Source organism: Lemur catta, chromosome 3, assembly GCF_020740605.2.
Source record: "Lemur catta isolate mLemCat1 chromosome 3, mLemCat1.pri, whole genome shotgun sequence".
NCBI lineage: Eukaryota > Metazoa > Chordata > Mammalia > Primates > Lemuridae > Lemur > Lemur catta.
This window is the reverse complement of record NC_059130.1, coordinates 78,255,345-78,271,345: the sequence shown is the minus strand read 5'-3', so window position 1 is coordinate 78,271,345 and position 16,001 is coordinate 78,255,345. Positions and strand designations below refer to the sequence as shown.

Sequence of the window (16,001 nt, the reverse complement as noted above, 5' to 3'; positions counted from 1 at the left end):
ACCAAACACTGATTGAAAATACAGTTTTTACAGGATGCAAAACCCATGTGTAGGAAAGACTGACTTTTCATATACACAGCTTCTGCAGGGCTGACTGCAGGATTTGAGTATGTGGGGATTTGGGTATCTAAGGGAGGTCCTGAAACCAATTCCCCGCAGATACCCAGAGACAACTGTATATTGGTCTAGACCTGACCCAAAGTCAGTTCTGTGCTTGGTTCCTGACATTGGCCATAATATTTTCCAAGAAGAATTTCCAACCTAATACAGTCAATTTTGCCACTGAGTATGGCAAATGAATTAGAATGAATTATATCCTTTATTGATTGACCTTATAAAGAGATATTTCCTATTCTTATAATAATAAAATAATAATAATAATAATACCTAGCCTCATATCCTAAAACATTACTATAAAATATCAATTTAGGCCCTGCCAGTGCAGAGGCAGAAGCCTGAAACAGACAAATATGTGCTGGTGAGCACTATCTTTATGCCTTAATTGGGTTTTATTCACTTGGACAAAATAGAGCATGAGATCAGTAAGAGATCTTCCTACTTATCAGGTCCTCACAAAATCGTCATGACTAGTTCAAGTCTTCATAATCCAGAGAGAAATGAAGTCTGTGTGTATAGGGTCTTACAAAGAGGTGCTGACCAGCTCTAACTTCATCTTTTATGATCTCAAACTAGAGGCTTAGGTTAGATCATAAGAAAAATCTTCCTGACATTGGAATGGATTAAAAACAAAAATAGTGGAATTCTCTCCAAGTTTCAAATTCAGGTTCTGTTTTGACTAGATGGTTCAGATATAATCCTAGTAAAATCTGGTGTACACCTAGACTGTCTCTTCTACAAGTCTGCAAACACTTGACAGATTGAAACTATACTTATACTTCTTAGATTGAGCCACAAGCTGTACTAACTTTCTTCCCTCTTGCCCCCACTAACTTTCAAACACTGAATCTTGGAGTATGTCTGTAGCCCTAAAAATGTGGGAATATTCAGATCACCTTTCTGTGTTGAATTTTACCTCCTCATTTCTATTTGTTTATCTAAAGTTTCTTTCTGTAATTCCTTCTTCCTTGTAGAGATTTCAAATGTCTGTATCTTGCTTTATGTAATTGACGTATTCCAGAGATCTTAGGTCAAAAAGGAACCTTTTCAACCTAATTATATTATAGGGGCATTTGGAAAACTTGTTATTTAAAAGAATTCTTTGCGTGAATAATCATTTTCTGAATTTTTTTGGTCTACATCTGATTTTTATATATCAAATTTGCATAAATCCAAGGTACACAAAACTAAATCATTAATAAAGAATATTTGCAGATCTGGGTGAAAGGCAGTACCTTAGATAATTTGCTAAGTACTATCCATGGACACTGGAAATTTTAGTATCACAAAGATACACGCAGATAACAAATCAGACAATGAGTTTTAGAAAATGGGTTGAGTCAACCTGGCCAAGTAGATTATATTAGTCATACTGAGACCTGCAAGAAATCAGCATCTGCAAAGGACCTCAAGGAAATCAAACAACTGGCCTGAATGAATTATAGTAGACTAATTCCCCTTTCACTCTCCCTCTTTGAGAATTTTCAGGCCTATTTTACACAGTGAACTTGAAAGACATTGGTAATAGACATATTTATAGATTTGATTGGTCCAGCGGGCATTTGAGTATGTCCTACTAAAACATAAAGCATTGAACGTAAGGAAAGACAAGGGTAAGAGGTGTGAAAGAGGGTAAAGGATAATACACTCCCAAAGCTAACTGCGTGATTTTTGAATCACCAGAAAGTAGAACTAAAACCTATGAGTTGAAGTCATAGAAAGACAAAATTAGGCCCAATAAAAGACTAAACTTTCTAATAGTCTGGGCTACACAAACATCAAAGGCCAAGTTTCCCATCACTCTAGGTATGCAAACATAGACTGACTGTTCGGCAGGGATTTTGTAGATTGGATTCAAATGTTGTATAGGAGATTGAGTTAGACAGCATTTAAAAACCTAATCTTTAAGTCTTTCTAAACATTTACATGATTTGATTCTATTTTCCTAAATGTTTTGGTGGTCGTAGAAGAAGATTCCTTTGCCTCAATTTTTTTTTTTTTTTTTGAGACAGGGTCTTGCTCTGGCACCCTGGCTAGAGTGCAGCCTCTATTGTAGCTCACTGCAACCTTGAACTCCTGGGCTCAAGGAATCCTCCTGCCTCAGCCTACCTAGTAGCTGGGACTACAGGCACATACCACCACACTTGGCTAATTTTTAAAAATTTTTTTATACAGACAGGGTCTCACTATATTGACCAGACTGGTCTTGAACTCCTGGCCTCAAGCAATCCTCCAGCCTGGCCTCCCAAAGTACTGGGATTACAAGCATGAGACACCATGCCCAATTTTTTTCCATCAGAAAAATATTTGCTCCTTTCTTGCATATAGATGTTGGACTGGAAGGGAAAAACTTAGGGTGGTTCTGATTCCATCACGAATTTGTTGGGTGACTTTGAACAAATCACTTAGTATTTCTTGGTCTTGATTTTGTCATCTGCAAGTGTGGTCTGGGGACACTAAAGAGATGTCTAAAGTAGTTCATGCCACTTGATAGACTTTGCTTCTTTTAGTCTACAACTCTTAGCTGTATGTCACCCCAACATCTTGTTAGAATAACCAGCCAAAATTCTATGTTTATGGCATTCATAAAAATGCATAATCTCTGGTATCATAATACCATGCTGTTGATGTGGAAAGTCCTATGGTCATAACTGACTTCTACCTGTTTGCTCCACCCATACCCATTCATGGTGTCCAATCACAGAGGAAGATCCTGGACACTTCTCCAATCATCAATGACATTCACAGACCAGCTCAAACATTCAGTTTTTAGGTTGTATTACCAACAAGTTTTACATTCCTGATAAGAATCATTTTGCCCCTGTTCCTAAAACAACTTTATGCCATAATGCTAAGAAAGAAAGAAAAAAGGCAAATAGATAAGCTCCAAATTCAAATTTTAAAAATGTATTTGCCATTAGAATATTTTAAAATACTAGTTGTATTATTTACTGCTGCTTCCAAAATAAACATAGAGAGGATATTACCAAGAGACATGTCAAATGAATCACTCTGAGGAAAATGCCAAACACAGCACAGAAAAATGACTAAAACTAATTCTTTTCTTGCAGCAACTCATCAAAATTGACTAGTTAGTCATTTGCATATACCTAACTCTAAGTTTCTAAATTCAGAAGCAACCTCATTAAAATGAGAAGACTCTCCCACTGGCTTAATTTTCTCTGCCCCATGTTCACATTCTAACATTCTTTTGCAGTCCAGTTGGAGATGGACCTTTGTAGATTTCTTCTCTTAAACTTTCATGCATTTGATTTAAAAAAACAGAAAGAAACTCTACTTTAAAAACATTCCTAAAATAAAACTAAACTCTGATTTCTTGCCAGAGGTTTTGTTTATTGTGAAATCTAGTTGCTGAATTTTTAAAATCATTACGGAAAAGTCAACATTTCTTGTGCAATATCCACATGATGCTGTTCTCTGCCACCAAAACACTTTTCTTTAGGGGGTGAGACCATAACCAAACATTACCCAACTCTCCTTTCTGCCACCTAGAAATGCTCAGGTAAGAGAAAAAGAACTAAGGGTGGTTAAATCGTAAGTCTGGCCTTAGTAACTGTTACATTCATAAATAAATAAAAATAATATTATAGGTATAGCACTTTAAACATTTCAATGTTCATTATTTCATTTGATGTACTGGTGACCTTATCAGGTAACCAGTTCAGTAAGACATGAACTCCCATTTACAGGAAGGGAAAATGAGACAAATCATTTGCCTTGTCACACATTGAGCTTGCTATGGACTGGATTTTTTCAACTCGCCTCACACTCAAATTCATATTGACCCCCAATGTGACTGTATTTGGAGATAGGGGATATAGGGAGGCAATTAAGGTTAAATGAGGTCATAAAGGTGGGGCCCTGATCTGATAGGATTAGTGTCCTTACAAGAAGAGATACCAGAGAGCTGGCCCTCTCTGTCTCTCTGCATGTGCACACAAAGAAGAGGTCATGTGAACATACAGTGAGATGGTGGCCACTACAAGCCAGGAAGAGAGGCCTCACCAGAAACTAACCATGCTGGCACCCTGATCTTGGACTTCTAGCCTCCAGAACTGTGAGGAAATAAATATCTGTTGTTTAAGCCACCCAGTCTACGCTATTTTCTTACGGCAATCCAAGCTGAGTAAGACAGAGCTAATGATCATGAAACTTCTAAAACCCAAGCCTCTTGACTCTGTCTGATCTACCTCACTATAGTATTAATATAATGGCCAGCACTCAACTACTGAGAATGATCACTTAAATTTCAAGTAATTTTTTTCTGAACCCGTATTTGTAGTTGCCCCAAAAGCTGCTGTCTCTTCATCTTCCATCAAATAATAGAAGTATTGCTATCATGAAGATACCTCCGAGATGGGAGAAATGGAAGCATCACAAATGAGCAACAAATCATGTGGATTTCTCTCTAGCAATAAACTTTCGAACTAATTCCTTGGTTTGAAAATTCTACTTGTTATTGGGGAATAATTTTTTACTTATGTCTAATGTTTCCTTCCTATGATGAAAGCTCAGGCCTCTCTCTACCCCTTTACTCATTCGAATCTAACAGGTAAATTTTGCAAAGAATGATTGTGTATGCTGGACTTGTCTCAACTTTTCTCTTGAGATGAGCCTGTCCACAGAAAGCACAAACTCTTTGCTCTTCCATGTTTTAAATATTACCTAGGCAGTCCTCCATGTAAGGAAGGTAGGACCTTTGGGTTAGTGTACCTAGTGCCAGGATTCTGTTGGAAAGCCCACTTGGCTCCCACACAAAGCCAACTTAGCCTCTACCATAAAGGTGGTATTTTGGCCTCGGTATTTACTCTCTTTTTAATTTCTTGAATTGTTCAGAAAGAAGAAAGACAGGGTGCTACTTAATGCAAGTCCCTTCAGAGATCACCAGCACAAATGCAGGACAAACCTCTGTATTCTATTATCTCTACCATTCAAGAGGCCAGGAGAAAACACGAACCTTAATGGAAGTGGAATTATCCTTGCAATGACTGCAGTAAATGTTTGTTGAAGGGGAAAAAAATGGAAAGAGAAGATATACCGTATATACCCAGTTTTAATGGAAAGCCTATTTCTGCCATATACATTAGAGAAATTGTTCAAGAACAGTTCATCCATGTGAAAATATTAGCACTGTAATTCTGCCAAGGTCAGTAAGACCTAGTGATTTGCTGAGATATCACCTTCATTTCACCAGGTAAATAAAGGCTCCTTTTTTCAGTGTGTCCTATTCAAGAAGGCACTCCATAGCAACAGTTAAATTATGAATACAGCACATATGTTCCATATCATATCATTTACAGCACAATTTAGCATAGACATAATGCTTTGTAACAAACTACAATACCATTCACAAAATGCATTTAAATAGCATAATTTAGTTCATTAAATTCAGTCATTTACAGTAAATCAAAATCATCATAGGAATTGAAGAGAGTACACAGTTGTTTGTTTGAATAGTTAAGCTAGGTAAGTCAATTTCTTTTTGAAGGTCAAGGACAGAGTTGTTTCCATTTTCTGTTATAAAAAAGATACAGCTGGTGTCAAAAGATAATTTAATGTCATCTCAAAATGATCAGCCCTCTTTTTTTCCCTCCCCTCTCTCTCTCTCTTGCATATCAGATCACTGCCACTCCTAAAATAGATTCAACTCCCTGAAAACATCTTACATGCTAGTTAACTAGAATGTATGTGCAGATTTTACAAAATCTCAAATGTACACTTTCTTCAACTTTTTAACCAATATATATACTTTTGTTCCCAAGAAAGCTTCAAACACTGGATCACAGTGCCTGTAATCATCTGCTTATCTGTCTATTTTTCACACCATATGGAAGCCCCTTGTGGGTAAAAGCCTAGTCAACCACGTTTAGATCCCTACAACCTAAGAATTCCTAGCACAGTGTTTGTTGATTGTAAGTGCCTTGAAAGCAAGGATTGATTCTTTTTTTCACTTACTTTTATTCCTCACGGCCCCAACCATATGCTTCACACATACTCAGTAAATATTTGTTGATTTAAAAATCTTGTTGGAGGGGTTTACCTTGGGATGTATTTAATAAACACCAAAACCAGTGTATTTTTTGAATGTCTTAGTATAAAACCAGTGCCTACGATAACATAGACAAAGTAAGAAAAGAGAGGACAGACTTCAGGACTTAACATAAATCATTCCACCTGATCTCATTGTTTCACTGTCCAGCGTACTCTGAGCAGAGCCATACCCCAGGTGGACAAAGCTACATTTTTCCCCTATGTAAATCTTTCTCTTAGCCTTCACCTGAAATGCTTTCACCACAAACTCAGCAGTAATCAACAGTATAAAGATTTAAGCTCTAGCCCAGCTGCTTTAAAGCCAACATAATCTAGGCAGCATTCTGCGCTCAGCATTTATCCAGACATTTAATAACCTTATGTTGCATCAGGCACTGGGTTAACCACAGAAGACATAGACTCCAGTAAAATCCGAACTCTGCCCTCCAGCTGCTTCGAATCAAGTGGAGCACGCTGTGGTCAATGCAGTGCCAGGCGGTAAGTGCAGGGGCTCAGGTAAGCACAGGTGCTCAGAGAGAGACCACAGTCTCCTGATCCAAAAAAGGCACCAATTCTTTCTACTTGGCACAACCCACCTCATGTGAAGAACTGATGTCCATTCGCAGCACATTTTAGAGACCACTGATATACTGAACAGGTCTAAAGGAGAGCTGTCAGGAAAAGGGTTACCTTCCCCCATTTCCTCCCATCGGGTTACCTTTTCCCTTCCTGAAAGAGGAGGGAGAATTGAGAAGAATGTTGAAATATTAGGGGAAACTATTTTTTTGGAAAAAATTGAAAGTAACTGTTCTCAAAAGTATCTGAGTATTGCTGGGGTGAGTACTGACGGTTTGAAGAACCAGGTCAAAGTCTATTGGCATGAACAGACCCTAATTGTATTAAGTCCCAACATGGACAGTATTAATAGCTCCACAGAGCCCAAGCAACAAAGTACAAATTCCTTCTTGGACTGCATTTAAGACCTCTGTAATCTGGCTTCAGTCTTGTCTCTCTTTGTAACAGAGACTGCTAGTTTCCTCCAATATCCATTTTCCCCTTCTATTAGTAATAAACCTTTCAGCTGAAACATGGCCTCCCAGAAAAAAGACTGTGCTGCCCAGTTTGCCCTGCAGCTAGGTGTGGCCATGTGACCAAGGTGAGGCTAATGGGATGCAAGTGGAAGTGTCAGGTGGCAACTTCTGGGAACCTTAACAGACGATGGGCGTACATCTCATCCTGCTGATTGGAACATGAATGTCATGTCTGAAGTTCCATACTGGACTATGATGACAAGGGCCACCCCCTAGGAATGAGGAAGCTGAAAATTTGAAGGAACTGGGTCCCTGAGGGCTTCATGGAACATAGCCAGCCCACCAGTGCTGGATCACTCACCGCCACATTTTTAACTGAAAAGGAAATTATCTTCTATCTTATTTCAGTCACTGAATTTGAAGAGTATTATTCACAAGTTAAGACCACCCTCAAGTAATTGCCTTAGTATAACAACCTCTCTTTCCTCCAGGCCGTCCCCTCGTGGCCCGCTTGGAGCCAGGCACTGTGCTAAGTCTCTAAACACAAGATCTCATTTAATCCTCACAAAGACCCTGTTAGGTAGCAACTATTATTAGCACCATTTCACAGATTAAGAAACTGAGACTTAGTACAGAAAGATGAATGTACTTGCTAACTAGAGGCAAAGCCAAAGGTTTTAGTTCAGGTGGTTTGTTCCTGGTGGCTATACACTTAATCTCTATGCAGTATTATCTGCCCCGGACTGAGCTGCCTTCCCTATTCCGTGTCTTTACTTGTGTTATTCCCTCGGCTCCTAAAAGGACTTTCTCCCTTCCCGACGTCCTTTCCTTCCTGGACACCACCCTCTGCGTGAAGGCCCTGTGCAGAGCAGAAATACATCCCTCCTCAAATGCGTCCACTGTACCCAGACTATGCCTCTATTACACCACTTTGCACGTCCTGCCTTGCAGTCTCATTAGTTGTGTTATGTGCCAGTTTTCCTCAATATATTTAAAGTTCCTTGAGGACAAGAAACATATTTTGTTTGTCCTGTATTTCTCATAGTACCTAACAGTAAAATTCAATAAATGTTATCTGAATTACTAAAAAAGTTCTCATTGAAAGACATGAGTTTTTGACTATCTTATAAATGAAAGACAAGTAGTGAGTTATAGTTCTAAATAATTGAAATACTGTAACAGCACTGTCCAGTAGAACTTTCCCACTGTTTTGGAAACTTTCTTTATCTGTGCTGGCTAATATAGTAGCCACTAGCCACACGCGGCTACTGCACATTTGAAATATGACTAGTACAACGGAGGACCTGAATTGTTTTATTTTATTTTAATTAATTTAAATTTAAATAGCTACCAAACTGGGTACTGCAGCTCTAAAGACTGTGTTGAAGCTTTGTATAGAATAGGTACTCTGTAAATGTCTGCTATAGTACTTTGAATTAGATTGAGGTAAATCAGTAGCCATAATCTACATTGATTTTAAAAAACAAACTGAGAAAAGTAGAAATTCAGGGACATCATGGAAAAAGATGAAGTTGATGCAACAACAACAAAAAAAAGCCCACTGAGGATCAGTATTTACAACAGAAGAAAACCCTTAAGTCATTTTGTTCGTGTTCAAACAGTCTGGAAGAGGCATGTGAAGACAGGCAATTATATGATGTATAAACCCAGTTTAATAAAGACGGGGCTGGCATCCATTTATAAGAACCTCCAGAGGACACTGAGGTTTCTCATGTTGTATTTAAAAAAACTGTCTGTAAAAGGTTGGGATGGGTCTCACTAGGCTGGAAAGAATAAGTCCAGATCACTCTATTTAACAACCACTCATCATAAATTCCATTCTTTATTCGGTGGGGGAATGACAGAAGCTCACTCACTGCTAGTTACAGTAATTCAAAGCAAAAAACCTTCTAGTCATACTATCAGGTCAAAATCTAAATTTTAGACCCCTTTGGAATCTCTCACTCTTGCTTTTACCCCACTGAGGTGGAGTATTAAGGAACACAGTTCGGGACCCACGCTGTGAAGTGAGCTTCTCCCAGCCTGGCCATTCTGGGGGTGACCTTTCCACCAGATCCCTGGCATAAGGCAGCGTGTCGTCTCCTGGAGCAAAGCCAGAATGTAAGATGAAAAGCCCCATGCAGAGGATGACGCAAGGGAAACAATCATGACTTTCATATTGAGAGCCAGAAAGAAATTCGAGGTCTTATGCATACTAGTTTCTAAGCCAGAGTGTTGCACTTAGCTTAATAATTCCCTTAACATTTTATTCTTCAGGATTTCCACAGAAGAATGAGCACACTAGCAGTCAAACTCTGGATGTACCTTTCCATGCTACCCAGAGAGGGGTTCGTATGGCATTGTCCTAGGTTCCCATTGTAACTGAAAGGGAAACTGTCACAACGTTTGGAGCCCTCAGTGCCCTGCAAATGAAGGAGGAGGATATCCTCAAATCCCTTGTAGCAGGAACCCACTTAGGTGGCACCAACTTTGACGTCCAAATGGAACACTACAAAAGGAAAAGTGATGACATCTACATCATAAATCTGAAGATCTAGAAGAAGCTTCTGCTGGTGGCTTGTGCCACTGCTGCCATTGAAAACCCAGCTGACGTCAGTGTCATATTCTCCAGGAATGCCAGCCATCAGGCTGTGCTGAAGTTTGCTGCTGCCATTGGAGCCAGTCTTATTGCTAGGTGCCCTCCTCTTGGTATCTTTACGAACCAGATTGAGGCAGCCTTCCAGGAGCCACATGTTCTGATGATTACTGACCACCCATCTTTTACAGAGGTCTTTTATGTTAATCTGACTACCATCGCTCTGTGTCACACAGATTCTGCTCTACACTGTGTGATCATTGCTATCTTAGGCAACAAGAAGGGAGCTCACTCAGTGGGTATCATATAGTAGATGCTGGCCTGGGAAGTTCTGCCCATGTGTGGCACCACCTCCTGGAGCACCCATGGGAGGTCATGCCTGATGTCTACTTCTACAGAGAGCTAGAAGACATTGAAAAGGAAGAACAGGCCACTGCTGAAAAAACCATGAGCAGGGAGGAATTTCCAAGTAAATGGGCTGCTCCAGATCCTGAGTTTACTGCTACTCAACCTGAGGTTGCAGACTGGCCTGAAGGAGTGCGGCTCCCCTCTGTGCCTGTTCAGCAGTTCCCTACTCAAGACTGGAGCGCTCGGCCTGACACTGAAGAATAGTCTGTAGCTGCCACTGCTTGGGCCACTAAATTGGTAGCAATGATCACTGAGTGGTCTTAAGCGGTTCTTCCACAGACTCTTAAACAGAAAACTGAAATAAGGTTGATGGAAAATTAATTTCTAAAAAAAGGAAATCACTTTAAATGCTAATACTTTGGTTGTCCTATGGTCAGCTCAAGGGCTCATTCAGTTCAACAAGCACTTTTTCAACTCCTAATTATATGATGACACCACTACGTGCTGGAAGCACAAAGATGAATACAACACTGCATAACAAATATTGGGACATTCAGTAACAACGTCCTACGGAGAATAAGAATTTTTAAAATGACTGTCATGCTTTACATATGCTATCTCAGTTGAGCCTCAAAAGCCTCTGTGAGATTGACATTATTACTCGTGTTTTTCAAATGAAGAAGTGGAAACTCAAAGTGGTTAAACAACCTCCGTTTGCACAACTGGTAAGTGCCACAGCTCAGATCTGAATCTAGGGCTATCAAAATCCAAAATGTATGCCCTTCTCACCAGTATACAAAAGACCATAAACTCAAAGATAAGCCCCCTAAAAGAATATCAAATCTCTTTGGGCCTCTAACAGCTTGGTCTCTCATAAATTGAAGTACTGCTACTAATAACAATGATTTGTCGAATGTCTGCTATACTCAAACACCATATTTTATCTTCAGTGTCATGGTTATCCTATAAGGCAAACATTATTAATAGTATCATCGCCACTTGACAAAGAAACTGAGGCTCAGGGAAATTAATTGAGTTGGCCAAGGCCATACAGCTACTAACATAACAGGTACTCAATAAAAGGAAATTATTAAAGTTACTTAAAATTTCTAGTGTCTTGGGGCACTGAGAACGAGGCAAGTATCCAATAGAACTTTTCAGGTTGCAAGTGACCAAAAACCCAACCCAAAGCAGACTGATCAAAAAGTGAAATTTTTTAGCTCACACAACTGAAAAATCCAGAAGTAGATTTTTCTAACTTTCATTTAAACTTGATCTAGGGGCACCGTCTGCCTCCATCTCTCACCTTTACTCTCCTCCATACTGGTATGCCACAAGGAAGCAATGTGTCATTCAGCAACTCCATGCCTGTATCCTCCGAGGAGTCAATCCAGCAAAAAAGAGAGTGACTTCCTAGTGACTGTCACATGAGCCTTGGGCATTGGAACAAGTTAAGTCATGGGTCCACCCCTAAGTCAATAATGTTATTAGGAAGATTCAATACTCTGATTGGCCAGGGCTGAGACACACTGTCTATTCCCGGTGGAGCCCCAGCAACTACATGGGAAAGAGATGGTTCTCCAAAGGACATTTGGGTATCTATCAGAAATAATAAGGAGCAGAAAAAACAAATATCTATTAGAAGGTAAAATAAAATTCCTTTTTAACAAATGAATACCAAACAAGGAAACAGGCATTCTCATATATTATTCTGAGTGGGCAATTTGGCAATATCTATCAAAAATTCAAATGCACATTCTTTTACCCAATTCCACTTCAAGAAATTTATCCTACAGATAAATCACACCAGTGTGCAAAGATGTTATTTAAAGGATAATCACTGAAGCATTGACTGTAATAACAAAACACTGTCCATTGATATGGAAGTTGTTAATTTATGATACATCCATAGAGAAGAATATTGCACAATAATTTTTAATGAGGTAGATCTATATGTTCTGATATGGAAAGTCTATAATAATTTATTAAGAGAAAAAAACAAATTGTAAAAAAATAGGTAAATAAGGTCCTGCTTGTATAAATACATAAAAATTATCTGGAAGAATATTCAAAAAATGTCTAACACTGTCTGTTGCTGGGGAAGAAGTACTAGGGAGTTAAGAGTGGCAGGAAGAAGACATTTACTTTTCATTTTGTATCCTGTTGAGTTTTAATTGTTCACCTGAATACACATTACCTTTATTGCTTTAAAAAGTTAGTCTTAAAAACACCTGTTCATTTGACTTTCTATTAACATGACTCACAATTCATATCATTGCCTCTCAAAGAACAAAAATAGCACGTTTCCACATGCTGAAGAAACCTATTAAATTACTAAAAACATGTGTAAATGGGATTTCACCATGAGACTCTACATACCTCCAAAATATATGTAAACCTTCTTGTTAAGAAGCAATATGATGTTTCCATGCTAATCTAGCAAATTATCTAGGCTCCTGAATCAACTTGGTTCATTTATTTACTTTGTTTATCGGTCAGACCAGCCCATCACAGGATTTTACCACTATAAATTGGCCCCTGGACTAACTCATGCAGGCAAGCAGCAACTCCATCAAACCCAATAATTAATCGGGCAGTCCTCCTCCATATGTCACGATGACTATTCATTAAAGCAATGCATATGGCTCGTACCTACATGTGCTAGCTTTTTGCTTTTATTCATGGTTCAACAAATTTATGAACTTTAGATCCGGTGGAACAAAGAGAAATTAGTACAGAAGATATTATAGTTAGGCTGACAGTTTAAAATTAGAAGAGAAAAACTAAAATTGAGAAGAGATGTTACCATTAACAGTAGAATTCATGACATGAACACATAGCAAACATCTGTCGATTGCCTTCTATGTACAGGCTACAGAGCTAGACTCTAGAAACATAAAGAGATACATATGACATTGTCCATGCCCAAAGTTTTATTATTTTTTTGAGGAGATACCATATGTATTAAAAAGAATAAGTAATAGCATAAGGTTATCACCAGTGTCACATATTTCTGATCATCAAGATTCCCATTCAAGATGTACAAAGCATCTTAAGAGTCACGAGTGAGTGAAGTATATCACTGTATATTTCATATATATTGTATAGAAGTTAAACACACCATTTGCTAAATTAAGAAATGAAGATTACCAAATTGAACTGACAATACTTTAGTAACTTAGATATGTAGAATATAATTCCATATGTTTTGTTCAACAATATACATAAGAAACCAAAACACTGATTTAGCAGAGACCCTTGAATTGGCACTGTGAGCAACATAGGTATAATAACAATAGCTAAGATTTACCTAAGATTTAACTGTTCTAAGTTATATATATATATATTTAATATTCATTTATGTATTAAATGAATACATGTATTCATTTAATCCTCACAAATGTTCTATGATGCAGGTAATATTATTGTTCCTACTTTACAGATAAGAATTCTGAGGCACAGAGAAGTTAAGCAATTTGCCCAAGGTACCTGTCAGAGCCAGACTTCAAAACTAGGTAGTCTAACTCCAGAGTCCATACCCAAAACCATTATGGTGAGTATATGATTTGTATTCTCTAAATTATCACTTTGTTCATATTTCTAAGGAGAAAAAACAGGCAAAGAATAGTAAATACATGATTTTTTTTCTTCCATTCTGGAATTCTGTACTTTCTTTATAGCCTCAAGCTGTGCCTTGCACATAATAGATGATCAATAAATGCGCATCCTATGAAGGGAGAGAATAGTATTTGTGATCCATATCCCCCACTTGTCTTCACAACCCCTGACCACATGACTTTTTCCTAGAATTCTAGTAGAAAGAGTTGCTTTCTTTCCAGAGTTCCATCCAAGAAGCAGAGAATATTTGAAGTAGAAAGTTTGTAACAGAGCAGAGCACTGGTCTGGGAATCAGACCTAATGTGTTCAATCACACAACCTTAAACAAGTCATTTTACTCCTCTTGGAAATGAATGTTCACATATGTCAAATGAAAGAGCTGAATTAGATGAGTAATTTTCAAACTGTGCTAATAAGGAAGAAAGAAGGGGAAGCATACGAACAGTTGCAACCTCTTTGGCTTCAAGGAGAATAGCTACCCTTACATCTGTTTTACATATTAAGCATATGAGGTTTTGTTTGCATAAAGGAACTCAATGCTTAACAAAGTTTGAAGCCCACTAGATTTGACTGAGTTCTTTTTTTTTTTTTTTTTGTGAGACAGCGTCTTGGTCTGTCACCTGGGCTAGAGTGCAGTGTCATGATCATAGCTCAATGCCACCTCAAACTCCTGGGCTCAAGTGATCATCCTGCCTCAGCCTCCCAAGTAGCTGGGACTACAGGTGTACACCACCACACCTAGCTTATTTTTCTGTTTTTTGTAAAGATGGGGTCTCACTGTTGCTCAGGCTGGTCTCGAACTCCTGGCCCCAAGCTATCCTCCCGCCTTGGCCTCCCAAAGTGCTAGGATTACAGGCACGAGCCACCACACCCAGCTGATCAAATTCCTCAACTGTCTCATTTCAAATATTCTATCCCAGCTGATGCACATGCACACCCCAATGCATTAGACCATTTGCCTGTTCCAACCCGTTCAAGAGACATTTTCACTGAATCTTAGAATTCTTTCCATCATTACAATTCTGGATCTGTCCTTACAAAAAAGGAAATTGATTTTTTTCCCTCAACTCACATTTATCAGTTCATTTTTTGGAGACTTTCCTTGCCATATCCTTAAATAAGTAACTAGGATAACTGTGGTAATTGCCTGACCTGAAAAGTGTATAGAACTTCAAGGTTAATGCTCCTGGCACAAGATTTTCGCTACAAACAGCAGAATTCCTCTAACCCTTTGCTGAGGCATCGGTTCAATAGTAAGAGAAAATCATGCCATGTATTGCATTACCTAAAAGAGAATTATCAGAGCCTCCTGATAGTCTACCATGGCTAAACTGTACTCCAAAAAGAACTGTCTTAAAGAACTTCAGGAAAGACCCCCGCCAGAGAGATAGTAAAAGAGCCAAATATTTAACAAAACAAAAAACAAAAACCTATGTATCCAAAAATTGTCACAGTCCTACCCAATATGTTGTGCTAATTCCTTATGTTTCACTTTATAATTCTGAACTTCCTTCCACATGAATGAAAAGAATTGTTACCATTAAGCCTATCCGTTCTCTGAAATTTCTTTAATCAGTTTTCATTAAGGACTGTCAAACACATACATCATTTAGGGACTTTTAAATCTAAATTTTATTGAAGATATATTACATATGGTTTAATATTTCAGTTCAGCAATAGCCATCAGCAATGAGCATTACTCCAAGAGAGGGATTAATTAAATATTCTAGCAAACACAGTGATCCAAATAGCAAAGAAAAATCCTGGGCGCTGAGCCCAGATTCCCCACCCTCTCTTCTGGCGTGGCTGATCTCTCTGTCTCTCAGATAAACTAGACAACCAACAAATCTTTCATCATTACCAGTGAATGTGTACATGTGCAATAAATGATCAAACTCCTCCATCAGGTCTCCTGTTAAATTTTTTAAGCAGAAAAAATTGCACAAAATCACAAAAATTGTCCCATAAATGGGTATTATTTAAACCAAGTAGAAATATAGTTTTCAGAAATAAAAGGTAACTCCTCGTAGTAATCAGCAGTTCTCCTGTAACTTGACTTTACCACTCCTCCAATGATAAGCTGGGAGATGGTCCAATTCTATACTTATAAGCCTGTCTTTGCTATGTTATGAAGTTTTAAAGTATTTCAACTTCAAGTAGCATAGTAATATACACCTCAGTTCCACGGAAACCAAGAGATTCAGAGCAAACTCATGGGCTTGGTCCCACAGAGATTACTG

The 16,001-nt window shown here is 38.4% G+C and overlaps 1 pseudogene; it reads left to right on the top strand.

Annotated features, from left to right (window-relative positions):
• Positions 1-10,467, top strand: part of LOC123634853 — an 81,657-nt pseudogene extending 71,190 nt beyond the window's left edge.
• The last annotated feature ends 5,534 nt before the right edge of the window (positions 10,468-16,001 follow it).